The 10085-nt window shown below is 33.5% G+C and overlaps 2 non-coding genes across 2 annotated transcripts; one reads left to right on the forward strand and one right to left on the reverse strand.

Moving 5' to 3' along the window:
- Positions 1-2020: 2020 nt before the first annotated feature.
- On the reverse strand, positions 2021-2094 carry Trnan-guu. The gene has a single exon. It is a non-coding gene; the product is annotated as a tRNA-Asn (tRNA).
- A 1358-nt stretch (positions 2095-3452) lies between these two features.
- On the forward strand, positions 3453-3526 carry Trnan-guu. The gene has a single exon. It is a non-coding gene; the product is annotated as a tRNA-Asn (tRNA).
- The last annotated feature ends 6559 nt before the right edge of the window (positions 3527-10085 follow it).

Genomic DNA, 10085 nt, shown 5'->3' on the forward strand with positions numbered 1-10085 from the left:
AATTTTTACTTTCATTGGACAGCTCGCTCGGTCTAATATTATTCAACAAAAACATTATTAACCATTCTATCGACTTAACAAATATAATCAATTTATTTACAAATTCGACAGCATACATATATATATAAGTGTAAGCATTTACATCATCACTATTTCATGACGGTGGCCCTTATGGCAAAAGGAACAGACAAAATTTCTCTCTTAGCCTGTTGATTACATTACATCCATTCGAAAGTAGCCTTAGCTTCAAGTTTTTTGCTCAACACTTGACTGAATCTGGAATATTTTAATTTAGTCAGCTGCTTAATGTGCACCACTCTTATCAGCAGAATTACTGCTCAGCTCTTGTCGCTCGTGACGAGTTGGAAAAATATAGAGAACTTCCTTGGTGATAGCGGAAGCTTAGGTTCCAAAAAGTAGATGTAACATCGACACAGTATCTCAATATCGTTACACCTTAGAGATACTGCCAATACCGGCCACATATTGATAGACCAACTGAAGTTGTGCTATAGGAAATCCGTATATGATATAGCTTCGAAATTTCGACACGCCAACTTCTCTCTGGAGCATGGAATTACACTTACAAAATAATAAAGTTTTCGTGTTTACAACGTTCTCTATAAGCTTCAGTTCCACGCTCCACGAATGACCATTCTAAATAAAATCATGTTATTTTCCGTATATCTGCTGCGTTAAACCACAGTTATGAAAAATAATACCATGAACGAGGCGAGACTTACGCATCATGATTTTTCTGCCAACGTTGTTTACGACAGATAATGCCTTCGAAATTACCTACAGTAGGTTGAATAACATTGTCGTCCCTCTTTGTTTGACTGTGATACAATAATCGAAACACGGTCTTTAAAGTCGTCCATTCTTTTCGTGCTATGCTCCTTTAAAATAGTTGGTATGGAAGCAAAATATTATTGTCGTGTGTGCGTGAAGTTTACTAAAACTACTGAAATATTCTATTAGAATTCCGTTTATCTTACTTCGTGTGTCAAATTGATCTAATAACCTATCAATATTTTCAGCATAAATTCCTTGGAGAAACGGAAGCAGGCGAATCAGTTTAGAATGCTTATCTTGATAATAAACGTTTATGAGATTAATTACCCAGTAATCGTAAAACATATGTACTATAAAAGAATTATATTGTTCTGTTTTTATCGTAAACAAAAAGATTGAATATAAATTTCGACTACGGAAATATTTCATTGACGATACAAAGAGTTTTTGTCTCCACTGCATCCAAAGATATCTGCATCCTATACATATTTTTTTCTGTAAATGTATCAACTATCATTGCGATTAAAACGTTCTATTTGATATATGTTATGAAACAAACATTGGTCAGGTTAAAAGAGTCTTCAGCTATATACTTTAAGAGAAAACTTGAAAGGGAAAATGACTCTATTGCTTTCGTGAGATTCATGATCGAAAATTACCCACTTTACTTACCTCGTTGCTTTACAATTAACCTTCTACTTATACTTTAACAACAACAAGTGCTCATTATTAATTTCTTATTCATAATAAAAAATATATATTTGGATAAAGTGTTTTAGTCACGAATAAACTTCCTATCTCGTCTTAATCACTAAATTATTCCCCACAACTGTAACGACGTGTAGCACAATAATATGGACTAAGTTTCAGGCACATTATTAGTTGAAAATTAAAAATTGTTTCAGTCGCCACTTAGGCTATTTCGTTCTAAAAATACCTACAGTATTCATATTACTATTGTTATTGTTTTACATGATGTTCTAAATTTATAAGATACGCAGTAGGTAATATCAGTTAACTTTTATAAAGTTTGAGGCGTGTGTTAAAATTTATTAAGGAGAAAGTCTCTACATATTAGTTTTGTTTGGCTTTTCCTGCTTGTTGATGAAAAACAAAATTATAAGATTTTAATTTGTTTCTTCATAAGCACGAGGCACCATAATGGACCACGTTCATCGCGACTATTAAAATCCCGTTATTATTGTAATAAGGGAGCAAAATCTAACGCCCCCGGGTGGGCTCGAACCACCAACCTTTCGGTTAACAGCCGAACGCGCTAACCAATTGCGCCACGGAGGCTGTTAAATTTTGAGGAGCATCGTATTGAGTAAAAACAAACCAATGTTTAGAAACTGAGTTTTCCCTACAACACTTGTGCTGTGAGATTGTAAATTTATATGTATATAGCATTGTGTATTTAATGTTCTGTAATTGCTGATATATTCCTCCTTTCGATTAGAACAATAAATTTTATATGTCAAAGGCAAATTTTTAAAATCATTAACGTTTCGTGGTTGCAAAATTATGGTATCTGTGTTTGCATCCATCAGGTATAAAAAAAAGATATGATCCAAACACAATGATCGCAGATCGCTATTATGATTGCTTCGAAGGATGTTTTTAGGTGCAGTTCTTATACATTCGTCCATTGTTGTTTTTCTACTGTCATTTAATACAGAATTTCAGACTTCGTGAGTTGTGTCATTTTTTTACATTTTCAATTCGTTAGTATTGGCGCTATTGCAAAATCAACTGAACAGAACAAAATAGTTTCAAGTTAGAGCTTAAAGAAGTTTATTCGAAAATTCATAATCCCAACTGATCAAATCAATAAACAGAAAACCGTCTGGCATTAAAAATTTCCTTGGTTTTTGATTTGTAGTCTGAAATTGTAAAGCTAATATATAGCTAATTCATCCAGCCGCTGGGCAACCAGGTGGCAAAAAAAGCTTCGGAATTACATTTGTATTATAAATTTTAAAATTTATTATTTTACTAGGTAAATAATCCGATCTGAAGACAAAAAAAAATTTTGATTTATGATGTGATGTTTAGGAAATTACGCAGAACGCACCTTTCATGGTTGAGATTTAAAGATCTGACAATCAAAGAATAATTTTGTTGCGGAGAAACGGAAGTACTGGGAGAAAACCCACTTTAAGAAGAAAAACATGGTGATTAATAGTCTAGGTTTATTAGAAACATTAAAAAAAAAGCCAAAAAGGTGAAAGGCTTGTGAAAGCTAAGTCATCATATTCATTGGAATACTAGTTTTCTAAAGCAGTAGAATAAGTGTACCCGTACAAGTTCATGGGGTCGAACTTAAAAGGTATTAGGGCGACTGGGACTGCAAGGTAGATCGAAGACATCTATGGAAGTCATTGATGAGTTGTTTTTCTGTTTGAATTCATCTGTCTTTCCTGACGATTCGAGTCCGGGATTCTTGGTTTGATGTTTAACACCTACCGGTGAATTTTGATGTGTTGGGTTTGGTAGACTGTGGTACTGGCGTCTATGTTGATTGAGTCTTCGGAGAATTTTTTTTGGCTGGAGGAGTGTGTGCAAACTTGTCAATGAAATCATGTGATTGCTTCTTGGCTAATCTATGTATGCTTGCATTTTACTTTACTAAAATAAAATTGCACACTCGATATACAGCCTCCGTGGCGCAATCGGCTAGCGCGTTCGGCTGTTAACCGAAAGGTTGGTGGTTCGAGCCCACCCGGGGGCGTAAGGAATTTTTGTGTTCTACTATGAAACTTGTATTTCTTTTTACAATTACTGTAACATAGCGTACAATACTATTATAGGTTTTTTGCAATAATTTTAATACCTTTTCCATTCTACAGTTCCGAACTATTTGAATAATTACTGATTTAACTATTTTGTGGGTTTTTAGCTCACACACTACACTAATGTGAAACTGTATTTACTTAAAATGTGTCATATATAATTTTTCGATAACCCAAACACTTTCGTAAGGTTTTTCTCCTTCAAAACATGAAATATTATGTCTATACAACTGCATTATATATTCCTTTGATTACTTGGCGCATTTAATAATAATGGATGTATCATTTTCTATGTTTTTGTTCATTTATACTTTTATCATATAATAAATTTTAATCAAACTGAAACTTTGATAAAATTTCATTTTGAATATAATATTCAAATGAATTTACGCATATGTAAACATAAAACATTCTTAGCGTAAAAAATAATTAACATTATCATCTTATGCTTAAATTTCGAAAAATTACATAACATGTTAAAATCAGGATTTTTTTGTTTTCTGTATGTGTGTTGTTGTATGGTTTTTAATTACCATTGATATGAAGATATCGTTTCTTTTTGGCTGTTAATTAAAGAACATAATTCAATACGATACACAAAGTGGTATTATCAGAATGAAGCACTAAATAATCTACATCACAATTTCCAAAAATCTCTAAAACGGTAATGAATGTTCATTAAAATTTTACTTCATTCAATAATTACTGCTAGATGGCGCCACGCTCACTAAAATATTTACGTTTACTGTAATTCATTTCTTTGCTTGTTAGGCACAATGTTACCCAATGGACTGACTATCTGTGCTGTCCCCACCACAGGTATGAGAATGAGTGTTACTTTATTATCAGTATAATTATGAATATCAATCAATAAGAATACATTCAAGCGATTTATATATGTATTTCTATCAGTTTCTTAATAGCCATTACATTAAGATAAGCATTTTCCTTCTGTTTATATCCTTATTAAACTTCAAATAGTATAAGTATTAATACTTGCGGCAAAGTTGAGGTGATCGGATATCAATTACTAATTACTAATTAGTTACCGTTTTATAAAATTACTAGATACGTATTACTAACTAGTTTTTATTCAACGTTTCGGCTGCTAATCTGCTGCCATCTTCGAGGGGTTGCTGAGAAGGACTATTTCTGTGGTGGTGATCTGGTAACTGGAATTCGATTATAGGTCTTAGTAGAGAGGCTGGTGGCGACCCCACTCTTCTGGGGTCTCCCCAGTTAGAATTTATTTGAATTTTTTAAAAGTTTTCAAGAGAGGTGTGTAGGTTTGATTACTTCTTTTCTAAATTAGCTGTTTCTTAACAGTTAGGTGAATGTTTGTTTGTTTGTAGTTAACCACAAAGCTACACAATGGGCTATCTGTGCTCTGGTCACCACGGGTATCGAAACCTGGTTTCTAGCGTGATAAATCTGCAGACATACCGTTGTGCCACTGAATGTAAAAGGTATTTTATGTTTCGTTTTCCCGTGTGTCATTTCCTATTATTTTAAAATTATTCCAATTTAGTGTATAGTCTTCTCCATCATGATGAGCTACAAGAGATGGATCGACATTACAGTCTTGTATGTCTATTATACTTCTGAATTATAACGTTTGTTGGTCGTTTTATTTCTCCGGTTCACAGTCACAACGCATTGTACTGGGGATTTCGAATGTTGTTCTGACTTTATGCTGTTTATGTATCCTCTATATGCTATGAGAGTGGCCTTTCGCATAATAGAATATAGCTGTGTGTCTGTAATTTTCTTCCTGCTTATTATTGGTTTTTATCTTCTTCGTATTCTTCTTTATCAGGTATTTCGGGTATCTATTGTTAATAACTGTTGTAATGATATGCTTTCTTCCTTTTCCTTGGCGTCTTTGGTATTACAACTGTTTAAACTAAGCAGTCTATGATGTCCTTCTTTACACTGGGATGATTTGACTTATAACAGAGGTTTTTATCCTTATCTGTGAGTTTCATGTAAACGCCTTCGCATACCCATCGTATCTAAGACTAGGAGTTTATTATCTTTTGGAATTTCCACTGTGAATTGTATCTCTGGATGACGTCTGTTCAGGTGATTCATGAATAATTGAATCTTGTTTAAAGTGTGTACCCATATTAGTAGTTAATCGTCGAAATATCTTAGCCAAATCTGAGGATTAGAGTAGCTGTTCAGAGTGTGTTAGCTTCTAAATGTTCCTTGTAAAAAAGGTTAATAGGTACTGATGATATAGATGTACCATCGGCTAAATCATCTTATTGTCGGTATCATTTCTCTCCATGTTGGAAATAGATTGTATTAACACGAAAGGGTATGAACTCTCTTATCGTGTACATTGTTCGTTTGGTAAACTCGAGAGTTCTATAATTTTCGAGCTGTTATAGGAGTATCTGTAGTATTTCAAGAACTGGTACGTTCGTGAATAGACTAGAAATATCGAAGTGGATTTAACTGCTAACATGTAAGAATATTGTACCTGTTAATGCAAAAAATAAAGACTCCAGCATTGAACCACTGATAATTATATAATAAGCTTTTCATTTGTCTCATCTAACAATCCTATAATCCAATTTACTAATCTTTCCCTCAACCTAGCTGATATGGTTTTCTTAGCTTATCTTTTGTGTAGCATCTTATCAAGAGTTTTTAGAAAGTATCTATCTTTTTTTTTAACTAAAAAAAGTATTGTTTAAAAAAAAGGAAAATAACCATAAATATTGAATATTATATCATCACCTTTAAGCCAAGTTTCTACAAATACCAAACAAGTAAAATAATAATTTATATATTGTAATTCACATCCATATTTGTTAAAATTTCTAGCATTCATATAATATATCGATAAATAAGAAAATTCACTTACTTTTAGTTCAATGTTATCAATATTAATATAGCCATCTATAATTTTCAGGATCTGTTTCTGTATAATTAAACCTATTTAAATTATAAATTGTAATTGAAGATAAAACTACAAAATCATAACATAATGTACTCTTCATTATGACGAGGAAGTCACTTGAAATAAAGATATATATATATATATATATATAGTAGAGACTGCTGGTATGGGCATTAAAAACGTTTATTTCAAAACACAAAAACAAGTAACAAAGTTTCGATCTCCTTGAAATCTTTATGCAGAATCATCACCCACCTTTGTAAAACACATGAAATAAAATTAAATATATAAATTATAACTATAAACATAAGTTGAGACAAGTTGAAATCCATATGCAGTACTAGGGGAGTATAGTAACACTGTCCTTAATAACATTATCAGCCTATAGAAACACGTGTAATACATTTAAATATATAAATGGAAATTATAAGTATAAGTTACAACAAGTTGAAATTTGTATGCAGTCCTACGTGTACAGAAGTATTGTAGCACTGTCCGCCTATAGAAACACCATCCTCTTCGGAACAGCGTCAGTCTATAGCAACACACCCTCTGGTGTCGAACTATGATGTTACTTGACAAGCCTGTAGCAACACGCTCTCTGGTACCAATTCATGGAACTATAACGCAATCGTCTTTGGTGAGTGATATTATGATGTCATCAAATCTACCCCCTCCCCTCACCTTGAGGCAGCCAATAAGCGTATGGTGTTTGAAGTATCCTGACAACTAGCTTCGCACATTTTTTGTAGGACAAAACATGCAATACAATTTGTAAAAATGTACAATTAAAAAATAACCCTCGCAAATATAACACATACACACAAACGTGGGCTTCAGGTAACGAAGAACACGCTAGCATATTTACAAATAACATAAATTGTTTTGTTGAAATAAGATTTCCGAAATGAAGATTAAAACCCTTCAAAGGCTAAAATTTTGAATGAAACCGAAACTAAATACTGGCACATTTTCAATAAACCAACTACGATATTACCCGTCATTAACTCAATGAAACGTTATCTTTACTGTTTTTAAAACTCAAAACTACAGAACTTGCTGTCTCTGCTGGCCCACTGGAGGTATTCAACACAGACTTTTAGCATTATAAGCCCTCAAGCTTACCACTGAACCACAGGGGAGCAGTTGCATGTAACTTAAAAGATTATATCAGTTGCATGTAAATTAAAAGGTTATATCGAATTTGTATGCTTTCTCAAATTTTCGCCCGGCATGGTCAGGTGGTTAGGGCCCTCGATTCGCAATCTGAGTGTCGCGGGTTCGAATACTCGTCACACCAAACATGCTCGCCCTTTCAGCCGTGAAAGCGTTATAATTTGACGGTTAATCCCACTATTTGTTGGTAAAAGAGTAGCCCAAGAGTTGGGGGAAGGTGGTGATGACTAGTTTGCCTTCCCTCTAGTCTATCACTGCTAAATCAGGGACTGTTAGCGCAGACAGCTCTCGTGTAGCTTTGCGCAAAATTCAAAACAAAGAAATTCTCAACGTTAGCCATTGAAAGTAAGGTTTTAAATAAGAAACTTCATTAGACCTAGGCTTAACTAAATTATTCATCAGCAAGTACTGCTACTATACATCTTTGAAATTCTACGAATATTACTGAGCATTTTATCAGCAGCGCTCCCAAGAAAAATGTTGGGAGACTATAACATAATGAATGAAAGTACGTCATCAACATAACTTAAGATGGACATAATTTATCACCATCTAAGGTGCCTCCAATGGTTGTAAGCGTCCTAGGGACTCAAAAATAAATAATAATGATAATTACATTAAGCAGTGTGGCAGTTGAAACTCTAATGAGTGTCATTTAAAGATGGATACAACATAAAGTTTAAAACCGTGCAATATCTAAAATATTAATTCGAATATGTATTTTAACCAAGGACGATATTGCTATGCCTATCAAAGAAACTGTTTAAGAGTTGGAATTTAGTTTAGACTCTATGTAATTTGAGGTTATAAAAGTCAGAATGGCTTAGCTTGTTTTTGTTTTTGAAAGACCAGTAGGTAACTTAACCCCCCTCCCGTCCTCCTAACGCTTGGTCATGACACTTGTTTCTGATTCAGTTAATTAGTCGTTGGTATTGAATAACATAGTTAATATACAGAACTGAAGTTGTAAATAAAGATCTGGTTAAGATAACACATTTCTTTTACTTACTTTTCCTTATTCTTGGTTAAAAACACCTAGTGGCAAAGAATTTTGAAAGATAAACAGTCAATTTCTCAGCAATAGTTTCCCAACTATTATTCAGTAAAAAACACACGTTCCCCAACTATTATTCAGTAAAAAACACACTTCTATCATTCTTCATTAATTTCGCGCAAAGCTACTCGAAAGCTATCTGCGCTAGCCGTCCATAATTTTCAAGTGACAGACTAAAGGAAGGGCAAATAGTCAACACTACTCACCTATTAAGTCGTGGGCTACTGTTATCGAATAGGGGGATTTGAGCGTCACTCTTATAACGCAACCACGGCAGTAACGGGAAGCGAACCACGGAATCTTGGATCCACAGTTCACTATGCAAATCACTGGGCCGCGTTTAGTCTCGCCATAAATCTATACAAAATTATTATGAAAATCAAAACACGACCCAGAAGCTCGAATACTTTCCAAAAGTGTTTTTTTTTATCAGGAATGCGTAGACAGAACAATGCTTTACAAAAGGTAGAGAATAAATTTTATTAAACAGTTACTTCCATTACAATCCAGGGTTCGATTTCCTGTGGCAGACTGAGCGCAGATAGCCTATTTTCTAATTTTGCACTAAAGCAATAAACCAAAGACTTCAGACAATTTTAATTTTTTATTGAACAGTCTTAATGAATTCAAACAATACGTCATTTTTCTTTAACCTTTTTACGTTATTTCTTTCTTTCTTTTTTTTTTGCATAATATATATGTAGTTCAATTTTCTTGTTGACCTGACTGAGGTTCTATCAGTGGACAGACATCTCTGGCGATAGATGAATGTAGTTCAGATAAAACCTATAATAACTAAGGTAGTACATATAAAACCCACAATATATAAAGTAGTGCAGATAAAACATTCAATAAACAAGGTAGTAAAGATAACTACAATATGTAAGGCAGTACAGACAGAAAAAAAAACGATAATAAGGAAGTACAAATAAGAAAAAAAAAGTATAGATAAAGTGCCAACAAATAACATAGTACAGGTAACAACCACAATAAATACGATTTGGTTGGTTTGTTTTGATTTCGCGCAAAGTTACACGAGGGCTGTCTGCCCTAGCCTTCTCTAATTTAGCATTGATATACTAGAGGTAAGGCAGCTAGTTAAAAATATCCACCGCCAACTCTTGAACTACTCTTTTAGCAAAGAATAGTGCGATTGACCATACATCATAACGTCCCCACGGCTGAAAGGGCGAGCCTGTTCGTGATGGGATTCGAAATAGATAAGGAATTACAGGTTAAATATACACAGCGTGTTCACAAGTAAATAGACACCACCTTTTCAGAAAAAAAATGAAATTTTTCAGTCATATTCACATGAATTGATATATTTATAATTTAATTAATATCTAGTATATCTTCC

Source organism: Limulus polyphemus, unplaced genomic scaffold, assembly GCF_000517525.1.
Source record: "Limulus polyphemus unplaced genomic scaffold, Limulus_polyphemus-2.1.2 Scaffold100, whole genome shotgun sequence".
NCBI classification, from domain to species: domain Eukaryota; kingdom Metazoa; phylum Arthropoda; class Merostomata; order Xiphosura; family Limulidae; genus Limulus; species Limulus polyphemus.